Below are 26,087 nucleotides of genomic sequence, written 5' to 3'. Positions count from 1 at the left end.
AGCCTGTTCATCCTTTCCTGATGGGTATAACCTCGCATTTCTGCTATCGTCCTTGTAAATCTTCTCTGCACCCTCTCCAGTGCCTCTATATCCTTTTTATAGTATGGCGACCAGAATTGTCTTTCTTTCTATCGATCCATAGTGTTGAAATCTTGAATTATAGTGCCAAAGTCTCTTTAGTTCACTAATCAGTTCAGAGAATTCTCAGCTGTACATTTTCAATTGCCAAAGCACAAAAATCACATTCTACTAAAATAACATTGGGTGGTATACAGCTGATATGACAGTTCCCCACCCATACCACCATATACCCTAAAAATTACATCTCTGCCTTCACAAAGGTCTAAGCAAGGTAAAACTACCCCAATCCAGGTTCTCCTTGTGCTATATTGTGGAAATTGTCAAGTAAACCGAATTTTAGTATTAATAGCAAATAAATAAATGTCTTCATAAGACCACTTAAGGATTTATAATTGGATTATGCACAATCCATGCACTATTTAAGGCAGGACATCTATTTATCAAACAATCAAATTAGAGTTTGTATAATGTCACAAAATTTCATTTAGAAACCTATAAAGAATGTGCATATTTATAGTGCTTTTCACAACCTCAGGACGTCCCAAAACACTTTACAACCAATGAAGTAGTTTTGAAGTGTAGTCACTGTTGTAATGTAGGAAACATGACAGCCAATTTACATATAGCAAGCTCCCACAAACAGAAATGTGATAATGACCAGATCATCTGTTTGAGTTATATTGGGGGAGGAATAAATATTGGCCAGGACATCAGGACAACTTCTCTGCTCTTCTTCAAATAGTGCCATGGGATCATTTACGTCCATCTGAGAGAGACAGGGTTTTGGTTTAACATATCATCCGAATGATGGCACCTTCAACAGTGCAGCCCTCCCTCAGTACTGCACTGGGAGTATCAACCTAGATTTTTTACTCAAGTGCCTGGAATTGGACTTGAACCCACAATCTTCCGACTCAAGAGGCAAGAGTGCTACCACTGAACCACAGCTGACACATGAATGTAAATATTCCAAGGTTCAGGGAAAAACCAGATTACCTAGGAAGTAACTTTCCCAACGGCTTTGATAATGCATGAGGTATAAGTTACAGCGTAGCACATATCTTAATGCTAATGGTTTCACAGCACAAAAGCGCCCCGAGTGTCAAACTTAATTACTTTAGTCTGGGAGATCAGGAGTTGAGCAAGTGGGGAATGATTATGTGAGAGTGATGCAGCAGAAGTTGCCTGATGTTGGTTGAAATATAGTCAAGCTTATAAGTGGTAGGTGTTGCCAATGATGATTAAAGTGAAAAATATTTCAATGTCCAGTACCAGTATTTCTTACTCTGAAGTGTACAAGGCAGAAGAAAGGAGATCGAGGTGTGATTTAATAAGCTACTCAAGCTCGACTCTCTTCTTTGATTTAATTATTGTTTTAGAACTCAAAAACTGCCCAGTATCTATTATACACTGTACCAAGTGGACAGTGGACATATTTTCTATGTATTTTAATTCTTTTAGATAGGGAGAAAACTGTTCTGAAAAACTTTTTCATTCCTGCTCTTGGAACCCTGCTATATTGGCTCTCAAACTTGGAAAATGTCCAATTTATTTGACGTCAGTAACACGTCTTTAAGCCAGTGAGTGCTTTCAAAGGCTGCAGTTATTCTACAGAAATAACTCTGCATTGAGTTTGAGAGACTGCTTGTCTGGAGCAGCACTAACTCTCTGCAACTACCTTGAAATACAAGATAAGCACTCTGATGGCTCAGTAGGTAGATATACCTGTAGTACTAGGCATTCGGTGGCAAGGTCCAAAGCCCAATCCTGATATCCTAAGTTACCTGTTCTCAGCTAGAGCAGCAGCAGGGGCACTAAAATTGGTGTCATTGGTGTCAGTGTCTCTGGGTTGGAAAAGGAGGGGAAAATTAGTTAAGGTTCCCACTCCAATGCCTCTTGTTGAAAAGTGCACATGTGGACATTGGGTTAAGAACATAATGTGCCACTGATTGGATGTGATATGTTCCACGGTTGACCAGCTTGGCAACACACATGTCTGGGCTCAGATATGAAGAATGGCCATTTGGGTGGCTGGTATATGTGGAAGGAATTCTAGTAAGCATCACCTTCAGCAAAGGGAAGAAAACTGGAGAAGGGAGAAGAATTTGACAAAATGTAGAATGGGCAAGGGATTTCAGGCTATCCAACTGACAAAGTGCAACATGCACGGTTATGGAATCTTCCCAACTTTCTTAATTTCCCCCACAGATACGAGTGCAAAATGGTTGTTACAATTTTATTGTTGTTGCATATAATCATAGAATGGTTATAGCATGAAAGAAGGGCATTCGACCCGTTGAGCTCGTACCGACTCTCAGCTAGTCCCACTCCCCCGCCTTTTCCCCGTAGCCCTGCAAATTCTTTTCCTTCAGATACTTATCCAATTCCCTTTTGGAAGATAAAATTGAGTCTGCCTCCACCACCCTTTCAGGCAGTGCATTCCAGACCTTAACCACTCGCAGCATAAAAAAGTTTTTCTTAAGTCACATATGTCGATTTTGATTGGCAAATTGTGCAGTGGGCTGGTTCATCCTTTGGAGACGTACTGTGTGCAAGTGTGGCAGAATTAAATCAACACAATTCAGCACACCTAGGTCCCAAAATTCTCGGGGCCTCACTCCGCCACCGGATATGTACCCACAGTCTGCCCCTGGCTTACCCCTGTCCTTGTCTCAAATTCTGAGATTGGGCTCATTTATATAAATTGTGTGGGCGTCCATGCTATTTCCAACATGCACCCACAGGGGCAGGTGTTTTCCAGTAGCAGCGTGCCACTCTGTCCGGGGTGGGGGGTTGTGAACTAATCCAGCTGAAGTTATTGAAAAATAGTTTCAATTTTAAAGTCGCTTCTTTTCTAAGAGCAAATCAGTCAGTTTGTGATCGATTGCCATTAGCAAACTGCCAGTTGAAACTATTTTGGCCCCACTCCCACCAGATTGTAATCCAGGCACAAAAGCACTTAATCATCCAGATAAACTTTTTGTTGGCGGAACTAGCGTGATTTCTAACTGATGATATGATCCCGCCTGCCCTGTCTTATCTGATGATGCCCGTACGGGGTGGGGTTGAGGGCAGGAAGGACCGAGCCCCACTCCTTGCAGAATTTCGGGACATAAACATGACGGGCAGAGATTCAGCAGAACTGAATCTCCTACACAATCATATCTTTATTTAGCTTTTAATTACATTTATTTAAGAATTTTTGGTGTAGCTTTCACTGCAACTAAAACAAAACCAGAGAAATTCTGTGCAATGACTACGCTCCCTCACGTATCCCTCTAGCTGAAACTTTTACATTTAGTATGTTGCTTCTTCCTAGCCCCTGAGGCAATTTCAGACCAATTACTATACAGTTAACATCCATGTGTCTCCGTGACAAGCCAAAATCCCTCAAAGCCACTCCTGGAATATTAAATTACACACATTAAGTCACGACTCACCAAGTTGTTTTGTTGCAGCAAAAGATAATGGATCTGCAGAATCCAGCTCAACTTTCCAGCCCCCAAGCCTTTTTCTCTTCAAAGTATCACTTCCCAACAATATTCGTTCTTAAACAGTTACGACAAGCAGTTCACAGGTCAGTTAATAAGAACAATTATTCTCCTTTGAAAGATACCAGATGGGGCTGGATTTTCCTGATCTTGCCCCTACAGGGTTGGGGCAGGATGCACGCCCTGACCTGACCCAGTTTCCTGGGTCAAGAGTGATTACATAATCAATGGCAGGCTTCCGGCTGGATTCTTGCCAGAGGCCCCCATGGGACAGTGCTCCAATGGGACTAGTGCTCCGGCACAAGATGTTCAAAGATAATTTAAAGGGTCCACGGTGCCCTGAATATTGCACCAAGTACGCACTTAAAAGCTCAGTCTCAGGCCTTCGGCAGGTGAGAAATCGTGGTGACTTGAAAGGAGAGGAGGCAGCTACAAGATCCTCTCCCTCCATTGTAATCCTACATTACAACAATGACTATACTCCAATAGTACTTAATTGGTCGTAAAGCGCTGAGAGACGCCTAGTGGTCATGAAAGGCACTATATAAATCAAAGTCTTTCTTTCCATCGGGGTGAATTTTGGACCATTCACGTTGCTTCCCCAGGCATGTGTGGTTCACCTGGCACCTGGTACAGAGGAACTGGGGGCAGACCTGAGGAAAATGGGCCGGAAAGCTGGGTTCCTCCATTTGTATGTATCGGGTGGGAAAAAACGACCAGCAATGGCGAGACAGTGGTAGGCCTCATCATCCAATTTCACCCCATTTAGTGCAGCTATCCCACCCAATTTCAGATGGTACAGCAGAAGATGATACAAACATGCGGAGGTGGAAGAGAGCGATCTCCAAAGGGTTTTGCAGTCGCTTCTCTTGAAGAGATCATGCAACAGAACATTTAACTGTGTAGAGCTAGACAATACCGTACAAGATTACAACAACGTCACAAAGCAGGAAACTACGTAAAAGAAACAAATGTAATTAAAAGCTAAATAAAGCTATGACAGATATGTTAAAAAAAAGATCCAAAGTCTGCCACGTTGATGATGAAAATCATTGACCAGATCAAAATTGCAACAGTCCATATCTTTCAACAGTGTACAGATAAAGTTTTAGCAATGAAAAAAATAACACTTTAACAATCTCTACAAAGTGCATATTCAACAGCTTCAAAGCAAGGACTTTGCTGTTATTAAATTAATAGACCAACCAGCAGCTCAATTTCTCACCTACTATGCGGTAATAAATCCGTACCCCACAGCTCAGGTTTTGTATTTGTGCTTACATCAGAAAGCCGACTGAAAAAAAAATACTTTCTTCAGATTTCTTACATATTGCAAGTTATATTGCAAGTTATGCAGACGCATAAAGTCACTGACGTTTCACACGGTAAGGTTTCATTATCATAGTTGTTTCAGTTGTTGTAATCTTGTACGGTATTGTCTAGCTCGACTGCGTACAATTCTGGTCGCCATATTATAAAAAAGGATATAGAGGTACTGGAGAGGTTGCAGAGAAGATTTATAAAGACAATACCAGAAATGCGAGGTTAGACCCATCAGGAAAGGGTGAACAGGCCGGGTCTATTTTCTCTTGAAAAAAGGCTGAGGGGTTAACTAGTAGGGGACTTTAAAATTATGAAAGGTTTTGATAGAGTAGATACAGAGAGTGTTTCCACTTATGGGGAAGAGCATAACTGGAGGTCATCAATGTAAGATAGTCACCATGAAATCCAATAGGAAACTTCTTTACCCAGAGTGGTGAGAATGTGGAACTTGCTACCACCGGGAATAGTTGAGGCAAATAGTAGATGCATTTAAGTGGAGGCTAGATATGAGGGAGAAGGGAATAGAGGGTTATGCTGAGAGTTAGATAAGGAAAGACGAGAGGAGGCTTGAATGAAGCATAAATGCCGGCATGGACTGGTTGGAGCGAATGGCCTGTTTCTGTGCCATACATCCAATGTAATCCTATGTAATATAAACCTATGCCCAAGTTATTGCTTTCAGCTTCTCTTCAAAAGACTAGCTAATAATCATTCAAATGTAATCTAATATACCAGCAGTACACTTATAATGCCAAATCTACACAATTCGGTTGTAATGAGCCCTTTAACCCATACACAAGTGAGGCAGAAAGCACTTCTCACTTTGCAGCTACATAACACTTCTTTCAGTTCATACCATGGAACCTCAATTTACAAGCCACTTGTTACAAAAAATGTTACCTCTAGTCCTGACAGATGTTTTGTTTACATTCGGTGGTGGTGTTCTCAAACCTTGACGAGATGAACTCTGATAAGAGGAACAGCTTTGTCAGTGCCCATGATTTTGTATTAATGTGGTTTTGCTGTATTACAGCTACTTCATTGCAGATGGTGGAGGGTACTTTTCCCATTAAAATACCAGAACCCTGTAGCTTGTAACACATAAATGACAGGGGCAAACAATAGGATTATCAGAGTGCTTCCACACCTATCTATACTTACACTCAGAAAGGACCATCGTGTGTGTATTGCTCTTTGGCTTTTCTTACATATTGACAGAATAGAATGATTTGCTACATTGTAGTTGTCTTTTTCATTAAAAAGTTTACTTTAGTGTTACTGCTAACTGAGTGAGACCTGTGGACTGGGAAATATATTGGCCTTACTGAGGAATTAAACAAATGTAACAGCAGCTATTGAATGAGACTGTCTGAGGTGCTCAAATAATCTGAAAAGACAGATTGGTGCTGTGTTCACCACTTATATCTCCTATGAGAAACAATTTAATTAAAATGTAAATTCCATAAACATACTTTCTAAAGTGACCACTGCTGGAACATTTATGGCCCAGATGGAGACTGTGCTTTATGTTTGAATGAAAATGAGTAGAACCCAAAAAGTTAATTTCTCTATAAAAGACCTTAATCTTTATTACTGCAAATTTTCCCTCATAAAATGAAGAGAAATACATACGATGAGCAGAGTAAAGGGGATGTGAACATTTTACAGATGATTAAATCTCCTCAATTAGGAGAAAGGTAATAAAATTCATGTAAAAATTGGACACCAAACATCACTGAAGAAAAGCAAGCAATCAACAAAACAATTATTTTAATAGTTATGGGCATCGTGTGCTGCAGAATACTGTTGCTGTTGCAAAAGTCACATGTAGTAAATATAAGTTGATGGATCCTGGAATTTTCCATTGAAAAGGTATTTAAAACATTTATTTTATTTTTCGTGTGTGGAAGCAGCAGGTGACACAAAGCAGCTGTAGTAATTGATGGTTACAGCTAGGTAGATTTTATTGGAATCTGGAAACCGGAAACATGCTTCAAAAAACTCATTAATTTTTCCTTTACAAGTCACAGTGCCCGAGTCGCTGCTAGCTGTCAAACACATATTTCTTTATTGTACAGAAGAGAAATAGTTCTTTAGATTTTACTCATAAACATGCAGTACAAATATGAATGAAAAGCGTAAAATGATGGTGTAATTTGATTAAAAGCGTGTTCATATATAAGTTAAAGCCAATACTCAAGACTCCCTCAATGGCCTAGTGACTAAAGTCACCATCTGGTATGGTACCTAGCTATGAAGATTTTAGGTTCGAGTGATCTCGATTTGGGCAGCAGTTGGAGGGTTACAATTGTTTTTAGTACCCCATGAGAAAGTAGGAGGGGAAAATATCAGCCAGGGTTGCTGCCTCCAATGACCACTGTTGGAGAGTGTGTGCATTTCTGTGGATGGATTGAGCTCAGCTGCAATGTCTTCCATAACTGAATAGTCTGTCAACATTAAGGGGCCGAAATTTCCTCTTTCAATAAGAGTCGTGGCCGCCTGAGAGCGTAAGCACTCGGCGCGGAGGGGCTGCCATTTTGAAAATTGCCCTCGTGGATTTTCCTGGCGGAGAACATCTCCGCTCCGCCCGTGTTGCTGCCCCATCGACCTTTTACTGACAGGCGGCGACCCCCTTTCCGCCCTGTGTGTGAAATTGCACTGTGGGAGCGGATCGGCGACTGACAGCTTTTCCTGGCTGGAACCATCCTGTGGCTGGGCGACGCATCCGCCCTTAAAGGAGAGGGCGCACTGCCGCGGCTGCCATTTTACTTTAATTGTCGGCCAACTGCCAGGTCGGCCGGACAATGGCGGCCACGGTCGCGTTGATGTTATCAGTGCGGCGCTGATGACTCAGAGCGCCGGCAGCTCCGATCCATCCCCACTTCTGCCCCGCTGATGACATCACATCTGCCCCACTCCAAAAAAAAACAAAAGAGCTCAATTTCCTCGGATTGTCCGCCCCATCCATTGGGGCAGACGGTGCATTTAAAAAATCGGTAAGTGCGCCCTGTTTTGGGTGGAGTGCAATTTTGGCCTCTAGGTGTCTGGGCTCACTTGAGGCAGCATCCAAGGAATTGTACCCTAGCAGTAACCACCTTTTGTTTGGACAGGGGCGGGCCAGGTGGCCAGTAATTCTAATAACATTTCTCAATATTAAAAATCATTAAACATAGTAAAACTAAGAATTTGCAATAAAAGCAAGTTCTAAGAGGTCATGTTCAGGACAAGATTAGAACCTGTGGATAGACATTAATGGACTAATAATTTGCAAGGACAGACATGGTGTGTTCTGAGCACCGAGCCAAACAGTCAGGAGATGATCATGAGACTTACTAACACAATAGACTAGTTGAGAAAGGATGGGATAGTAATGTACAAGATTATTTCATGGGTTAACTTGTTACGTCTTAACTAAAACTAAGCAGAACGTGTTGACAAGTTATCATCATGCCAGCAAGACGTTACCAACACTATAAAAGGTACAACACACAAAAACACAGGGGGACTTGACCAGCGTAAACATATTGGAACTACACGTCTAGAACAACGCGCTTACAATTTTTCTCGCTGAGTCCTCCCATGAGTATCTGTAGCAGTAATCTCATGGTCACTGTATGTAGTGGGTTGTGTAATATGATTAAAATGTATTAAACCAACATCTCATTGTTTCCTAGGTTTTGAGCATGATTAACGGGGTTTGGATACACATTATCCTGTGAAAACCCAATGTATATTTAACCTCTTAGGGGGCAAAAACCTAACATTTAGGAGGGAAAGGGAGGAAAAAGAATGACAGCAATGTGCTTTTTCAATTTTTATCCTCTATTCTAAAAAGTTTATTTTTAAGAAAGTCACTTTTCATTAGTAATTTAGCAGCAAGTAGGTCCGTCAAAGTGATTTATCTGTAGCTAACATACGTGGCAAGGATTGAAGCATGCAGGAAACAGCTGAGCTGGTGACAAGTCTTATTTGATGACTTCAACTTTGCTTTCTATTTTGTCATAATGGAGTGTGAAAGGGCAATGCAACACTTCAGATATTTAAAAAAAATACCTCAGTCATCTTGCTTGCTGCTATAAGCAGGGTAGTTCTGCTTTTCCTGTTAAAGTCTTCAAAATGGCTTTTCTGGTGTCAATGAGAAATGTAGTACAGGTTGAATCTCCCTTACCTAGAACTCCCTATCCGGAACCACCCCTCGTCCAGAACCATTCCCGGCCACCGGGAGGCACATGCGCAGAACTCCAACATGAATAAATTGAAGTTGTTCCTCGCTGCCGACTCCCGCAAGCACTGGCCTGACCCCGCGATCCACCACCGCCTGTCCCCCCCCGCCCCCCACCCCACCACGATCTCTTTGCCGCATTCAGAGCCCCAAGCCAGCCAGCCCCGATATCCCCTTGCTCAGTACCTGTACCATCCAATTTAACGTGACCACCCCTCGTCCGGAAAAATCCCTTATCCAGAACAGGCCAGGTCCTGAGGGTTCCGGATAAGGGAGGTTCAGCCAGTATTGCTGAATGTGTTTACTTTCTACTTTGAAATATTGCAAAAGAGATGGGAATTTTTTTTTTAAATGGAACAGCCATATAATAATGACCTTGCCTTGAAGAACCAATAGGCTTGAAACGAATGTATACATACTTGAAATATATAAATTCTGATTTAAGAATTTCCAATTTGTTAATGTATTTATTTTACCGACAGGCAGAATGATCATTGGCTCTGTGAAAGTTGGCACTTTTTGGGACTCATATGATGAAAAGGACTCGAATAATCCTGCTGTGTAACCCGCTTATTTGTTTCAGAAGTTCCGACCTTTTAGAGTCAGACTTCCAGAGTCAACAGATACCAGAGAAGAAGTGCAGAGTTGTGACTAGTACTGTGCATAGAAAACATAGAAAACATAGAAAATAGGTGCAGGAGTAGACCATTCGGCCCTTTGAGCCTGCACCACCATTCAATAAGATTATGGCTGATCATTCCCTCAGTACCCCTTTCCTGCTTTCTCTCCATACCCTTTAATCCCTTTAGCCGTAAGGGTCACATCTAACTCCCTCTTGAATATATCTAATGAACAGGCATCAACAACTCTCTGCGATAGGGAATTCCACAGGTTAATAACTCTCTGAGTGAAGAAGTTTCTCCTCATCTCAGTCCTAAATGGCCTACTCCTTATCCTAAGACTGTGTCCCCTGGTTCTGGACTTCCCCAACATCGGGAATATTCTTCCCGCATCTAATCTGTCCAGTCCCGTCAGAATCTTATACGTTTCAATGAGATCCCCTCTCATCCTTCTAAACTCCAGCGTATAAAGGCCCAGTTGATCCAATCTCTCCTCATATGTCACTCCAGCCATCCCTGGAATCAGTCTGGTGAACCTTCGCTGCACTCCCTCAATAGCAAGAATGTCCTTCCTCAGATTAGGAGACCAAAACTGAACACAATATTCTAGGTGAGGTCTCACCAAGGCCCTGTGCAACTGCAGTAAGACCTCCCTGCTCCTATACTCAAATCCCCTAGCTATGAAGGCCAACATACCATTTGCCTTCTTCACCACCTGCTGTACCTGCATGCCAACTTTCAATGACTGATGAACCATGACACCCAGGTCTCGTTGCACTTCCCCTTTTCCTAATCTGCCGCCATTCAGATAATATTCTGCTGTCGTGTTTTTGCCCCCAAAGTGGATAACCTCACATTTATCCACATTAGACTGCATCTGCCAAGGATTTGCCCACTCACCTAACCTGTCCAAGTCACCCTGCAGCCTTTTAGCATCCTCCTCACGGCTCACACCGCCACCCAGTTTAGTGTCATCTGCAAACTTGGAGATATTACACTCTATTCCTTCATCCAAATTGTTAATGTATATTGTAAAGAGCTGGGGTCCCAGCACTGAGCTCTGCGGCACTCCACTAGTCACTGCCTGCCATTCTGAAAAGGACCCGTTTATCCCGACTCTCTGCTTCCTGTCTGCCAACCAGTTCTCTATCCACGTCAGTACATTACCCCCAATACCATGTGCTTTGATTTTGCACACCAATCTCTTGTGTGGGGCCTTGTCAAAAGCCTTTTGAAAGTCCAAATACACCACATCCACTGGTTCTCCCTTGTCCACTCTGCTAGTTATATCCTCAAAAAATTCCAGAAGACTCGTCAAGCATGATTTCCCTTTCATAAATCCACACTGACTTGGACCGATCCTGTCACTGCTTTCCAAATGTGCTGCTATTTCATCCTTAATGATTGATTCCAACATTTTCCCCAATACTGATGTCAGGCTAACCGGTCTATAATTACCCATTTTCTCTCTCCCTCCTGTTTTAATAAGTGGCGTTACATTAGCTACCCTCCAGTCTATGGGAACTGATCCAGAGTCGATAGACTGTTGGAAAATGATCACCAATGCATCCACTATTTCTAGGGCCACTTCCTTAAGTACTCTGGGATGCAGACTATCAGGCCCCGGGGATTTATCCGCCTTCAATCCCATCAATTTCCCTAACACAATTTCCCGTCTAATAAGGATATCCTTCAGTTCCTCCTTCTCACTAGACCCTCAGTGCCCTAGTACATCTGGAAGGTTATTTGTTCAACTGGTCTGCCATTTCTTTGTTCCCCATTATAAATTCATCTGAATCCGACTGCAAGGGACCTACGTTTGTCTTCACTAATCGTTTTCTCTTCACATATCTATAGAAGCTTTTGCAGTAAGTTTTTATGTTCCCGGCAAGCTTCCTCTCGTACTCTATTTCCCCCCTCTTAATGAAACCCTTTGTCCTCCTCTGTTGAATTCTAAATTTCTCCCAGTACTCAGGTTTGCTGGTTTTTCTGGCCAATTTATATGCCTCTTCCTTGGATTTAACACTATCCTTAATTTCCCTTGTTAGCCATGGTTGAGCCACCTTCCCCGTTTTATTTTTACTCCAGACAGGGATGTACAATTGTTGAAGTTCATCCCTGTGATCTTTAAATGTTTGTCATTGCTTATCCACCATCAACCCTTTATGTATCATTTGCCAGTCTATTCTAGCCAATTCACGCCTCATACCGTCGAAGTTACCTTTCCTTAAGTTCAGGACCCTAGTTTCTGAATTAACTGTGTCACTCTCCATCTTAATAAAGAATTCTACCATATTATGGTCACTCTTCCCCAAGGGGTCTCGCACAACAAGATTGACAATTAGTCCCTTCTCATTACACATCACCCAGTCTAGGATGGCCAGCTCTCTAGTTGGTTCCTTGACATACTGGTCTAGAAAACCATCCCTAATACACTCCAGGAAATCCTCCTCCACCGCATTGCTACCAGTTTGGTTAGCCCAATCAATATGTAGATTAAAGTCGCCCATGATAACTGCTGTACTTTTATTGCACACATCCCTTATTTCTTGTTTGATGCTGTCCCCAACCTCACTACTACTGTTTGGTGGTCTGCACACAACTCCCACTAGCGTTTTCTGCCCTTTGGTATTCCGCAGCTCTACCCATACCGATTCCACATCATCCAAGCTAATGTCCTTACTATTGCATTAATTTCCTCTTTAACCAGCAACGCCACCCCGCCTCCTTTTCCTTTCTGTCTATCCTTCCTAAATGTTGAATACCCTTGGATGTTGAATTCCCAGTCTTGGTCACCCTGGAGCCATGTCTTCGTGATGCCAGTTAGATCATATCCGTTAACTGCTAACTGCGCAGTTAATTCGTCCAGCTTATTCCGAATATTCCTCGCATTGAGGCACAGAGCCTTCAGGCTTGCCTTTTTAACACACTTTGCCCCTTTAGAATTTTGCTGTAATGTGGCCCTTTTTGTTTTTTGCGTTGGGTTTCTCTGCCCTCCACTTTTACTATTTTCCTTTCTATCTTTTGCTTCTGCCTCCATTTTATTTCCCCCTGTCTTCCTGCATAGGTTCCCATCCCCCTGCCATATTAGTTTAACTCCTCTCCAACAGCACTAACAAACACTCCCCCTAGGACATTGGTTCCGGTCCTGCCCAGGTGCAGACTGTCCGGTTTGTACTGGTCCCACCTCCCCCAGAACCGGTTCCAATGTCCTAGGAATTTGAATCCCTCCCTTCTGCACCACTCCTCAAGCCACGTAGTCATCTGAACTATCTTGCAATTCTTACTCTGACTAGCACGTGGCACTGGTAGCAATCCTGAGATTACTACTTTTGAGGTCCTACTTTTTAATTTAGCTCCTCGCTCCCTAAATTCGTCTCGTAGGACCTCATCCCGTTTTTTACCGATATCGTTGGCACCTATATGTATCATGACAACTGGCTGTTCACCCACCCTTTTCAGTATGTCCTGCACCCACACCGAGACATCCTTGACCCTTGCACCAGGGAGGCAACATACCATCCTGGAGTCTCGGTTGCGGCCGCAGAAACGCCTATCACTATAGCTCTCCCACTCTTTTTCCTGCATGTCGGATGTTACAATTCAGTGGGAACATCTGCTGAACTCAAACATTTCTTCGTGCAGGGAAAATCTAAATAATTTCACATTGCATGAAAATAGACATTACTCATGTGTTAGGGAAAACTAACAAGTTTTGGACCATACAGCACAGAATTTATATAGTTAGGAGGATTCCAATATAGAAATGGTCACACACTATTTTGGAGGAGGGTTCAATTCTATACCAATTTTTGTACCATTGGTGCTACTAGTGTTGTTAATTATTTTGATGACCAACCCCCCCCTCCCTGAAACCAAACACTAAGGGGGGAATTTTAATCTCCAAATAAATGGGTGAGTTGGGAGTTGGGTGGGAGGTTAAAGTGTTAAAAATCGGAATCGCGATTAAAGTTGGCACTTTAAATATGTTAATACGGCTGGACGCCTCGGATTTAACCTGTTGTGGCTGGCAGGGGTTCCCGGGCGTCGGGCTTCTCGGCAGCTGCAGCGAGACAGCCTCGGGGAGCAATCCTTATGGGCTAGGAGGAGCAGGAGTGCTTCCTCCCAGCCCCCAAGCTCCCCCACCATCAGACCTCCTCCCCCCACAGGGTTCGGATTCCCCTTGGGGTCAGGGATCAGACCCCCCACCCACCAACCTGAGGCCTCTTGTCCAGCGTGCCTCGCCAGACAGGAAGCCAGCCTGTCAATCAGCCGGAATTTCCGGACGGGGAACCTGACTGTGACATCCCGTGCACGCCGTGGAATTAAAACTCCACAGTGTGCAAGAAAAACTCGGACTTCCGGGTTTCACGTGATCTCCTGGGCTGTTTGCCCCCCAAGCATCGAAAAGAAAAATTTCCGGCCTAAGTGTCCACAGTGATTCTGGAGCCACTAGAGGATTGTTTAATATGAAGGAAAAGGTTAGAGTCAAACAAAGCTATGATTTATTTCAAGGCTAAACGTTATCAGTTACTGACTAGTAAAGTACTCTTTATGCAAATTTAAAGAGGATTTAATTAATGGGAACTATACACTATTCCTGTTTGTCCAAGAACAAAAAAAAACATTAGATACTTTCCTGTAATGATCAAGTCTTACTAGCTGATTTTTAGTAGCATTGCTCATAAGCAGTCTAAGGTCTGAGCAGATTTTGATGTTTAGTATGATCCCATTCCAAGCCAGGAAGCAGAGCACAGCTATTAGGGGTGGAGGGCGCTAAATTTTAATATTAAAACAACTGGATCTCAAGAAATAGGCACTCACCTGTTTAATAGCACTTGGGACTTCTGATGGCTGCTGTTCTCAGAATTTTTTTCACTTGGATCCAATATCCAATCAGAAGGCCGTATCTGGAAGAAAAAAATATCGTTTGTCCAATCAGAAAATTGGGATGTGTCTTCAAAGCACCAGAATTATGATTGTTTTTGCTAATGATAGCAAGACTGGCCAATCACAGCTCAATTCTGTGCCATAACTTCCTGTTTGTAAGCGCAGCACCCACATTCAGCTTCAGACTGAGTCGCAGGTAGCAGCCTTTAGCTGCATTCTGGGAGCTGTAGTCAAAACAGTCATCAGAGAGTCATGCACAAATGCATTCTGGGAGTGCATGACTTGGTTGAGTCTCTAATCAGGTAAAACCCGGCTACACAACTGGAAAATGCAGGACTCAAGCCCAAGTTCCCCAGAGACGGGACGGGCCTATGCAGGGAAAAACATCTTGGAAGCATTTCTAAAGTATACTGGCTGACTTTATGGGCAAGTTGAGCATTTTTTTCTGAATTAATATTCTATAGTTATTATGTAATAAATCTTGTCACCTGCACAGAATAGGTTTTGTGAGGAAGTAAAATAACTGCTCAAAGCAAAAAGCAGTGCTTTACAGTTATACAACAGGCGATGATAGCAACTGCATATTGTTGTATCCTTAGTAAGCCGAGCACTAATTTACCAAAATCATTGACACATCAATTCAGTCGAACTCACCACAAAATAGCAGGCACACAGGTTTCAGATCTCAAACGGCTTCCTGCGTTAGTGCTAAGGGATTGTTAGAGACTGCCTCAAAGGGAGTGAGAAACATTGGGGGGTGGGCTGGTCACCACCTGCTGTTCTCACTCATCTTCTGGTTGTCAGAATGGCTCGAGTGGAGGCCTGGGAACAGGTGTTAAGCCAGTCCTTTTAGTGAGAATACCTGGATGTATAGAAACAGGCATAAAGGAGCACAAAAAAACTATGTTGGGCAATTCATATAAATCTGGCATAGTCTTCTTGCTGTTAAAATGAAAAGGCGGAGAAGTTTGTTATCTTCACCAGACCAACTGCATTACATCACTAACCTGGTAAAGACATGCATCCAGTCAATTTGTCAATCTAACATATTACAGTTGTGATAGGTAAACAGTTTGATGACTTGTACCACTTTTATAAGAATAAATAAAAGTTACAGTTCTCAAAGAAGACCACCTTTCAATAAAGAATATTTTTCTGTTTAGACCTTGCTTGGTACATTTATAAATAATTAAGATTCTGAAGTTGCCCAATACCTCCGCCTCCCTTGTTCAAATAAGATGAGAAAACACAAGTCTATGCACTTCTACAAAAGCAAAATACTGCAGCTGCTGAAAAGTCTGACGAAAGGGCATCGACCTGAAACGTTAACTCCACAGATGTTGCCTGACCTGCTGAGTATTTCCAGCATTTTCTCTATTTATTTCTATCCATTTCTAGTTGTAAAAGAAACTCGTGGCTCAGAAGTGTACATAGTGTTTCTAATGAACCTTTTCAAAGTCTGGCAGTATAGCAAAGTAAGTGAAAGATTCCAAACAGAGCCTGACAATATATTTTTACTGTGTTTAAATTTACTGTTAAAGGATTCTCAAGAGGCTAGTATTTTCTTAATGTAACCCCAAACTATATAGCCTGGCAAAAAAAAACAATTTTTTAAAATAACCATAGCCACTTCAGAAATAATAAAATATAGCTTACAAGGTCACAGTCGTCTTGCAATGGGCAGGAAGCCAAAGATTTTATTATTAAATAAATGGCATCAGGAGATTTTCCACAGCCAGCCCCGATCGCAAAGACTTAAAATCATCTCATTTCTATACACACTTTTTTTTATTGGTTCCTGAAATGTGGGTATCTCTGACAAGGCCAGCCTTTACTGACATCCCTAATTGCTCGTGAGAAGGTGGCGGTGAGCCACCTTCTCGAACCGCTGTTCTTTGGTACAACTGAGTGGCTTGCTAGGCCATTTCCGATGGCAATTAGAGTCAACCACATTGCTGTGGGTCTGGAGTCACATATAGGCCAGACCGGGTAAGGACGGAAGATTTTCCTCCCTCGAGGACATTACGACAATCTGGTTGTTTCATGGTCACAATTACTGATACTAGCTTTTTATTTCAGATTTATTTAATTAAGTGAATTTTTTAATTCCCTAGCTGACGTGGGTGTCTCTGGATCATTAGTCCAGCCCTCTGGATTATTAGTTCAGTAACATAACCACTATGCTACCATTCCCGGTTGTTTTTTTTACCAGACAGAATAACCTTATATTCTAGATGCATGTTTATTCTCTTTCTCCAGTCAATCCAAATTTCACGTTGATGTAAGTACTCCTAAAAAATAACCTGTAGGTACCTTTAGAGTTTAAGGGCCATGTTTTACTCTGCGTGTTGGCTTTTACGAAAAAAGTAAATGTGAGTAGACAAGATGAACATGACCAGTAGAAAGTGTTCTGACGAAGGATCATCGGCCCGAAACGTTAACTCTGCATTTTCTCTGCTGCCTGACCCACTGAGATTTCCAGCATTTTCTGTTTTTATTCCAGATTCCAGCATCCGTAGCATTTTGCTTTTGTAGTAGAAAGTGGTATAGGTAATGGACTTTAAAAAAAAAATTCTTTAACCACTTTCTCCCATGTGTTTAACACAAATTAATGGCAAAAATTGTTTTATAAGTTAAGGTCTCAGAAGGACATGGAGGAAATCCAGATGCAGTCATTCAGCCATTGCACTGTAAAAGGACTATGGATACTAAGGGTATGCGATCTGAAAGAAGTTGATTAATGTAGAAGTGGAACAACCATCAAAAGAATACATAAGGTTAGGTGATGAGTGGAGGTCACTAATATGAATAAGGAGCAGAATGGGGCAGAGAGGAGGCAGAGCACTGTTGAGTTAACCAAAGAAAAACATAGGTACTTCACACACCTGTGCACATCATTCAAAACAGCCTTGGTTTAAAAATAAGCTTACTTCAAGCAGACAGTCCACTTGGTGTTGAACGGCCACGTCTGTAGCTCAGTGTTTGTGTGTGGAAGTATCCGCCATTGTTAAACCTTGGTGAGATCAAGCAGTTAGCTGCAGGCAGAAGACAAGAGTTCAGATTAGCTTAATCTATTCTTTTTGTGTGAAGTTAACTAATTCTAGTTCAAATGGCCTAAGTTATTGAAGTTGGCCACAAACTGAATGAATTCTTTGTACGGTCATAATTAATATTTCCAGATGCACATTGTCTAGAACAGTAAATGCTCTGAAAAGAATGCATCTTAATGATGTATTCCAATGCTGTATAAATTATCATGACATATTCACTGTAAATATAAATCCATATTGATAATGACAGTGCGGTTAAATTGTTGAAAATCTGAAAGCCGACCTCAACCCGCCATGAATGCTCCTACTTCCAGTTTAATGGGGAGGTCGGGTGAGTAACCCGCAGGTCGGTCATTATAACATGTTAATGAAGCTACATGCCTCAGATTTTAACAGTCTTTTACATTTAATGGCTGCGAGCCGGGTTTCCCAGGGCCCGGGAAACTCGGCAGATGAAGGGAGGTGTGAGCTGCCAGATCCAACAGGTAAGTGCTTTTCCAGCACTGCTTGTTGGCCAGGAGGAACAGGAGTGCTTCCCCAGGCTCCCCCAAGCTAACCTGCAGTGAGCGACCTCCCTTCCCATGTTTGCCGCCCCCCCCCACTCCCCACCCATCCTGCTGCCTTCCTCCACTCCTCTTTGCTCCCAGGCTGTGGCCTTCCAGTGCAGAAAGGAAGTGCAAATGAGGTCCTGCCGTTAAATTCAGCAGAGTCTCCGCGTTAGCCGCATATCCGGGCTTCCCGGCCATAACAACAATAACCACCGCCCCCCCCCGACCCCCCCCACCACCCCCAATATCAGAGCCAATGGATCGCCTGCATGCAGCAAATATCAGAGAATCGAACGGGTTCCTTTATAGTTGTGCACTCCAACCTGCCCAATTTTCCGATATTCATCGAGCACAGATCCAGGAAAACCTCCCTGTTCATTTCAGACTCTAGTATCGGCACCGTTTCAACATTTTCAGTGAAATTTTACATTCTTCCCTCAGGCTGGTACAATTTGTAAATAAGAGAATCATGGCATTTGCATCTTTTGCAATTAGGGTACATGTCAAACATATGCAACAACTGCTGTTTTCACCTGTTCCAGATTAAGTATTACTTTTATCTTATTTCTGAAGATGAAAATAACAATTCTGCCAAGATTTCCTAACAGCTGTGAATGCAAAGCAGAAATTCAAAGAGGTTTCTTTACAAATTGAAACAGTTTCACATCAATTCTACCACAGAAGTCACAGCACAGGAGAAAGCCATTGAACCCACGGCCCCCATGCTGGTGTCAGCTTTGGACGATCTACTCTATATTTTATATTTGTCTTTTTAAATTATTTATCCGATTCCCTTTTCAATGATATTATAGTCTCTACCACTTTACATCATTCCATGTTCTAATAGCCTTGTATGTGGGGGGAAAATTGTCTGACTTCCCCCTTTGATAATCCTTAGTCTATGGAGTAGAGTTAGCAATTTGCCAACCAGTGGAAGGAAGCTTCACATTATTGAGTCTTTCAAATTCTAATATAATTTAAAAAAATCTCAATTCTATCATCACCCTGTTCCAGTAAAAGAAATAGCCACTATTTCATATTTGCCAACCATTCACATTGTGGGGGCTTCATCTACATGTTCATGTTTGTGGATGAAGATCAGAGGAGATCAAGCACCCATGGAGTGCTCCTACCAGAGTCCTGCTGCTGCTGTGCACAAAGCGATTGAACACGATTTCACAGAGAATTCCTGATCTCTCCAGAATTCCAACCCATAGAAAGTTCAATCATTTACAAACAGCAGCATCAGGGCTCTGGTCAGGTGTGGAGGGAGGGAGGAGGGAGAGGACAGATCGCAGAAACAGAATTAATTAGGTGGGTAAGGGGAGGTGAATGACAGCATGAATTGGGGGGGAAGGGGGGCGACAGGGAAAGAGGAGCAGAGGAGATTGCTCGCGTGAACTGGGAGAATTAGAGGGTAACAAAGTACCTCTGTGAACTTTTGGGAAGAGGGTGCAGAGTGAAGGGAAATGGATCGAGAGGGGTACAGAGCCTGTGTGAAATGGGGAGGGGTGGCGGTATAGTGTCTGGACTGGGTGGGTTGAAGGGGAAGAGTGACCCCAAAGTGCCAAAAAGATTAACATTTTCTGGGAAAACATGCTCACCGAACTGAATCGCCACCCACCCACACCAGAAAATATGTGCTTTCAATATGTCTCCTTCCTCACACTTTCATCTACAACTAAGTTCTATGCTTTTGTCCCACTGCACTTTCAGTGTAATTATTTGTTTTTGAATTATCAGCTTTGCTAATTTTCTAGGTTGGTATATATGTAATTTTGCAAGCCTTTCTTCATAGCTATAACTTTTCATTCCTGCCATCTGCCAGCTCAAGAATAACAAAGCAACGGGAGCGGATGGAATCCCCGCTGAGGCACTAAAGTATGGCGGAGAGGCACCATTGGCATGAGTGCATGACCTCATCTCTCTCATCTGGAAGGAAGAGAGCATGCCAGGAGATCTCAGAGATGCAGTAATCGTGACCATCTTTAAAAAAGGGGACAAGTCCAGCTGCGGCAACTACAGAGGAATCTCTCTGTTATCAACCACTGGGAAAGTCGTCACTAGAATCCTCCTCAACCGTCTTCTCCCTGTGGCTGAGGAGCTCCTCCCGGAATCACAGTGCGGATTCCGTCCACTACGCGATACAACGGACATGATCTTTACGGCGCGACAGCTGCAAGAAAAATGTAGGGAACAGCACTAACCCTTGTACATGGCCTTCTTTGACCTTACAAAGGCCTTTGACACTATCAACTGCAAGGGACTATGGAGCGTCCTCCTCCGTTTCGGCTGACCCCAAAAGTTTGTCAACGTCCTGACCAACGGATCCATCACAGACCCAATCCACATCCGGACCGGGGTCAAGCAGGGATGCGTCATCGTGCCAACACTCTTATCGATCTTCCTCGTTGCAATGCTCCACCTCACACTCAACAAGCTTCCCGCTGGAGTGGAACTAAACTACAGAAGCAGTGGGAACCTGTTCAACCTTCGTCGTCTCCAGGCTAGATCCCAACCTCTGTCATTGAGCTACAGTACGCAGAGGACGCTTGCGTCTGCGCACATTCAGAGACTGAACTCCAAGTTATCATCAACATCTTCACTGAGGTGTACGAAAGCACGGACCTTACACTAAACATCCGTAAGACAAAGGTCTTCCACCAACCTGACCCCGTCACACAGCACTGCCCCCCCAGTCATCAAGATCCACGGCACGACCCTGGACAATGTGGACCACTTTCCATACCTCGGGAGCCTATTATCAGCAAGGACAGACATCGACATCGAGGTTCAACACCGCCTCCAGCCACCTGAGGAAGAGAGTGTTCGAAGATCAGGCCCTCAAATCTGCCACCAAGCTCATGGTCTACAGGGCTGTAGTGATACCCGCCCTCCTGTATGGCTCAGAGACGTGAACCATATACCTCAAATCGCTGGTAAAATACCACCAATGATGTCTCCGCAAGATCCTGCAAATCCCCTGGGAGGACAGGCGCACTGACTTAGCGTCCTCGATCAGGCCAACATCCTCAGCATCGAAGCACTGACCACACTCGACCAGCTCTGTTGGGTGGGCCACATTGTTCGCATGCCTGACACAAGACTCCCAAAGCAAACACTCTACTCGGAACTCCTACAAGACAAGTGAGCCCCAGGTGAACAGAGGAAACGTTTCAAGGACGCCCTCAAAGTCTCTTTGATAAAATGCAACATCCCCACCGATACCTGGGAGTCACTGGCCAAAGACTGCCTGAAGTGGAGGAAGAGCATTCGGGAGGGCGCTGAGCACCTCGAGTCTCATGGCCGAGAGCATGCAGAAAACAAGTGCAGGCAGCGGAAGGAGCATGCGGCAAACCAGTCCCACCCACCCTTTCCTTCAACGACTGTCTGTCCCACCTGTGACAGAGACTGTAATTCTCATATTGGAATGTTCAGTCACCTAAGAACTCACTTTTAGAATGGAAGCAAGTCTTCTTCGATTTCGAGGGACTGCCTATGATGATGATGAATCTTCATTGTACTCTTTCTGTGGCTCTGGTATTATTCCTATAATGGGGTGCCCTGAACTACCTGCAATATTCCACTGTGGCCGAACTAATATTTTGCACAAATTAAACATCGCTTCCTTGCTTTTATATTCTACACCTATATATCTGCCCCAGAGTTTTGTTTAAATATTTGCAGCAATTCTGATTATAGTTATTTGAAAAATAACACTGATTTAATTCTGAAATGTACACTATTTACTGCAAAAGTTGTAACCCTGAAAATCGTATTCAACCTGGTTTAATTGCAGGTGCAGCAATAAAGTAGGAAGGTTCCACGTTTGTTTTGAAGGAAAATAAATTGCACAGTTACAAGAAAGGGCGGGGGAGTGTGACGAGCTGAAGTGCTCTTGCAGAGAGCTAGCACAGGCTCAATGGGCTGAATGGCCTCCTGTGCGGTAACCATTCTATGATTCTATTCCATGGTAAATATCTCCACTTGCAAGGCAAGCGTAACTCAATCGTGACAATTGTAAGTTACCCGGTCCCGAATCATGCATTATTCCCAAACTTGATATATTTGCTTATTTTAATTTTTGTAGGTCATTTTGGGGCACACCAAATGGAATTACTATATTTTCTTTTATTATTACTTTATGTACATGTAAGACACTGTGAAGGATAGTAATGTGTGAGATACACCACATCTTAGGAATGGTAATACTGTCATCATCATCATCATAGGCAGTCCCTCGGAATCGAGGAAGACTTGCTTCCACTACTAAAGTGAGTTCTTTGGTGGCTGAACAGTCCAACACGAGAGCCACAGACCCTGTCACAGGTGGGACAGACATTTGTCGGGGAAAGGGGGGGTGGGGGGGGGTGTGGGACTGATTTGCCGCACACTCATTCCGCTGCCTGTGCCTGACCTCTTCACGCTCGCAGTGTTCTGATTACTGTAGGTATCTTTGAGATATGGATAGCCGTGGAATCTAGAACTGGTGTAAAACAGCTGAGTGATTAGATTGAGATTTTAAATGGGGTGCATAGGATAGCAATTGCTAGCATGCTATCTGACCACACATTCTGGATTGATATAACTATTGCTTATTCATTTCTGTAGATTAAATCCAGTTCTATAAAAATACAAGTCTATTTTCCAGATGAAAGCAGTGAAAGGCGACAACTAAAATAAAAGAGATTACATTTACTACATGCATCATCACATCATGATTTATGAAATGTATGTATGTCATTTCTAGTAGACCTCTATTCAAAAGGGACAGAATCATTGTATTTGGGAGATGAACTACTATCTACAACTATCAGCCAGTCTGTCTGGAAAATGTAAATGTTGGTGTTGCTAAAGTGTCTTCAGGTAGACACTTATTCTGAATGTCACATTATTTTAAAACATTAAAAATATATATTATAGATAGACCAATTTAAAAGGGAAAGTTAAATTTGTTGCAGGATTGGACTTGGGATAGTGAAGGACAGTCCATTAATTTAAATTTCACAAAATGGCCTCAGCTACTGGACTGAAATGCTTGATTATAAACAGATTGTCTCAAGCACAACCCCCCCCCCCCCCGCCCCCTAAAAGTGGTCATCGGAGTGGTGCAAAACATTGAAGCATGAACACAAGGAGAGATGTGGAATAACGGCAGATTTCCCCAGATCAGTCAGTTCCTGCTATCAGCTACATTTCAGTGGGATAGTGCAGAGCAGAAACCAGGCTCCAACTCGCAACGACTCACATGCCTACAGCACCCCTCACTTGCTGGAATGTCTGAACACACTTTACAACTAAAGAATGGGGAAATTACACTGAGCAGGAAGGAAGATGGAGAGGTTAGGGTGGAAGGGCAGAAGACACTGTCGAAAAGGGTTGTGAGGATTTTTTTAATAGCAGTGAGGGAGGTATCAAGGTGGAATGGGGGCGGGGGTAAGGGAGGGAGAAATTAGGCAGGGAGTTCCAGGGGACAGGAGTGTAGTGGTTCAACCAGCAGCCATCGATAGTGAAGTTAAAGAAATGTGGACAAGAAATAGCGTAGTGTTAGAGAAGCAAAGGATGGATGTGGAAACATAGGGGCCAAGTTTCGGCCTGAGTTGCTCCTGCTTTTTTTGGAGCAACTGGTTTAGAATGGAGTATCTTAGAAATTTGAATTCTCGGCATTTAGTTTGCTCCAGTTCTAGTCAGTTAGAACAGTTTCACTTTGGAACAGAATTTTTTTTCAAAAGGGGTCGTGTCCGGCCACTTACGCCTGTTTTCAAAGTTTAGGCAGTGAAAACTTACTCCAAACTAACTTAGAATGGAGTAAGTGAAGATTTTTGTACGTTCGAAAAAACCTTGTCTACACTTTAGAAAATCAGGCGTAGGTTACAAATTAGGCGTAGGGAATGGGGGGGGGGGGTGTTTAAAGGGAAGTTTACAAACATTAAACACTTCAGTTTTACAAATAAATTGCCATCAATAATAAATGATAAATACATCAATAAATCAATCAAAAAAAATTAATAAAAAATAAATTTAAAAAAAAATCAACAAATAAAACATTTTCTACTTACCGACTGCAGTACCGAGAGTCCTCCAACAGCGTGCTGGGACGGCCCCCCCAGTGTGTCTCTGTCAGTGTCTCTATCTCTCTGTCTGTCTGTGTGTCTCTCACTCTCTGTCTGTCAGTGTCTGTGTTTTTGACAGCGAGGGGAGGGGAGAAGGGGGGTGGGAGGGGGAGAAGGGGGGTGGGGGGAGTGGGGGGGGAGAAGGGGGTTTGGGGGGGGAGGAAGGAGGAGGGGGGTGGAGGGGGAGGAAGGAGGAGGGAGGAGGAGGGAGGTAGAAGGGGGTGGGGTGGGGGTGGGGGGGAGGAGGAGGAGAGGGAGGAGGAGGAGGAGGAGGAGAGGAGGAGGGGGAGGAGGAAGAGCGAGTAGAAGGGGAAGAAGAGAAGGGGGAGAGGGGGGGAGGAGGGAGGGAGAGAGAGAATGAGAGAGGAAGGAGAGAGGAGGGAGGGAGGGAGGGAAGGAGAGAGGAGGGAGGGAGGGAGGGAGGGAGGGAATGAGAGAGGAGGGAAAGGAGGGAGGGAGGGAAGGAGGGAGGAAGGGAGGGAGGGAGAGAGGAGGGAAGGAGGGAGGGAGGGAAGGAGAGAGGAGGGAGGGAGGGAAGGAGGGAGGGAGGGAGGGAGGGAGAGAGAAGGGAGGGAGGGAAGGAGGGAGGGAGGGAGGGAAGGAGGGAGGGAGGGAAGGAGGGAGGGAGGGAGGGAGAGAGGAGGGAAGGAGAGAGGAGGGAGGGAGGGAAGGAGAGAGGAGGGAGGGAGGGAAGGAGAGAGGAGGGAGGGAGGGAAGGAGAGAGGAGGGAAGGAGAGAGGAGGGAGGGAGAAAGAGAAGGAAGGATAGAGAGAAGGAGAGAGGAGGGAGGGGAGAGAGAAGGAGGGAGACAGGAGGGAGGGAGAGAGAGAGGGAAGGAGAGAGGAGGGAGGGAGAGGGAGGAAGGAGGGAAGGAGGGAGGGAAGGATAGAGGAAGGGAAGGAGAGAGGAGGGAAGGAGAGAGGAGGGAAGGAGAGAGGAGGGAAGGAGAGAGGAGGGAAGGAGAGAGGAGGGAAGGAGAGAGGAGGGAAGGAGAGAGGAGGGAGGGATGGAAGGAGAGTGGAGGGGGGAGGGCGAGGGAGGGAGGGAGAGAGAGAGGGAAGGAGAGAGGAGGGAGGGAGAGAGGGAGGGAAGGAGGGAGGGAGGGAAGGAGAGAGGAAGGGAAGGAGAGAGGAGGGAGGGAGGGAAGGAGAGAGGAGGGGGGAGGGAAGGAGAGAAGGGAGGGAAGGAGAGAGGAGGGAGGGAAGGAGAGAGGAGAGAGGAGGGAGGGAGAAAGGAGGAAGGAGAGAGGAGGAGGGAGGGAAGGAGAGTGGAGGGGGGAGGGGCGAGGGGAGGGAGGGAGAGAGAGGGAAGGAGAGAGGAGGGAGGGAGAGAGGGAGGGAAGGAGGGAGGGAGGGAAGGAGAGAGGAAGGAAGGAGAGAGGAGGAGAGGGAGGAAGAGAGGAGGGAGGGAGGGAGGAGAGAGGGAGGAGGGAGGGAAGGGAGGAGGGAGGGAGGGAAGGAGAGAGGAGAGAGGAGGGAGGGAGAAAGAGGGAAGGAGAGGAGGGAGGGGGAGAGGAGGGAAGGAGAGAGGAGGGAGGGAAGGAGAGAGGAGGGAGGGAGGAGGGAAGGAGGGAGGGAAGGAGAGAGGAAGGGAAGGAGAGAGAAGAGAAGGAGAGAGGATGGAGAGATGGAAGGAGAGAGGAGGGAAGAAGAGAGCAGGGAGGGAGGGAGGGAAGGAGAGAGGAGGGAGGGAGGAGAGAGGAGGGAGGGTAGGAGTGAGGATGGGTTGGAGGGAGGGAAGGAGAGAGGA

The 26,087-nt window shown here is 44.3% G+C and overlaps 1 protein-coding gene across 1 annotated transcript in view; it reads right to left on the bottom strand.

Annotated features, from left to right (window-relative positions):
- mrtfba (myocardin related transcription factor Ba) overlaps nt 1-26,087 on the bottom strand; it is a 279,508-nt gene that overhangs the window by 156,253 nt on the left and 97,168 nt on the right. Inside the window, exons 3-5 of the mRNA XM_070900957.1 lie at nt 17,558-17,662; nt 14,562-14,647; nt 5,796-5,862 (exon numbers count right to left, since the gene is read on the bottom strand). The gene's annotated coding sequence lies outside the window, so the exon portion shown is untranslated. The remainder of the gene's footprint in view (nt 1-5,795; nt 5,863-14,561; nt 14,648-17,557; nt 17,663-26,087) is intronic.

Source organism: Pristiophorus japonicus, chromosome 15, assembly GCF_044704955.1.
Source record: "Pristiophorus japonicus isolate sPriJap1 chromosome 15, sPriJap1.hap1, whole genome shotgun sequence".
Classification (NCBI taxonomy): Eukaryota; Metazoa; Chordata; class Chondrichthyes; family Pristiophoridae; genus Pristiophorus; species Pristiophorus japonicus.
The sequence above is the reverse complement of the archived record's forward strand: the minus strand, read 5'-3'. Positions and strand labels throughout refer to the sequence as shown.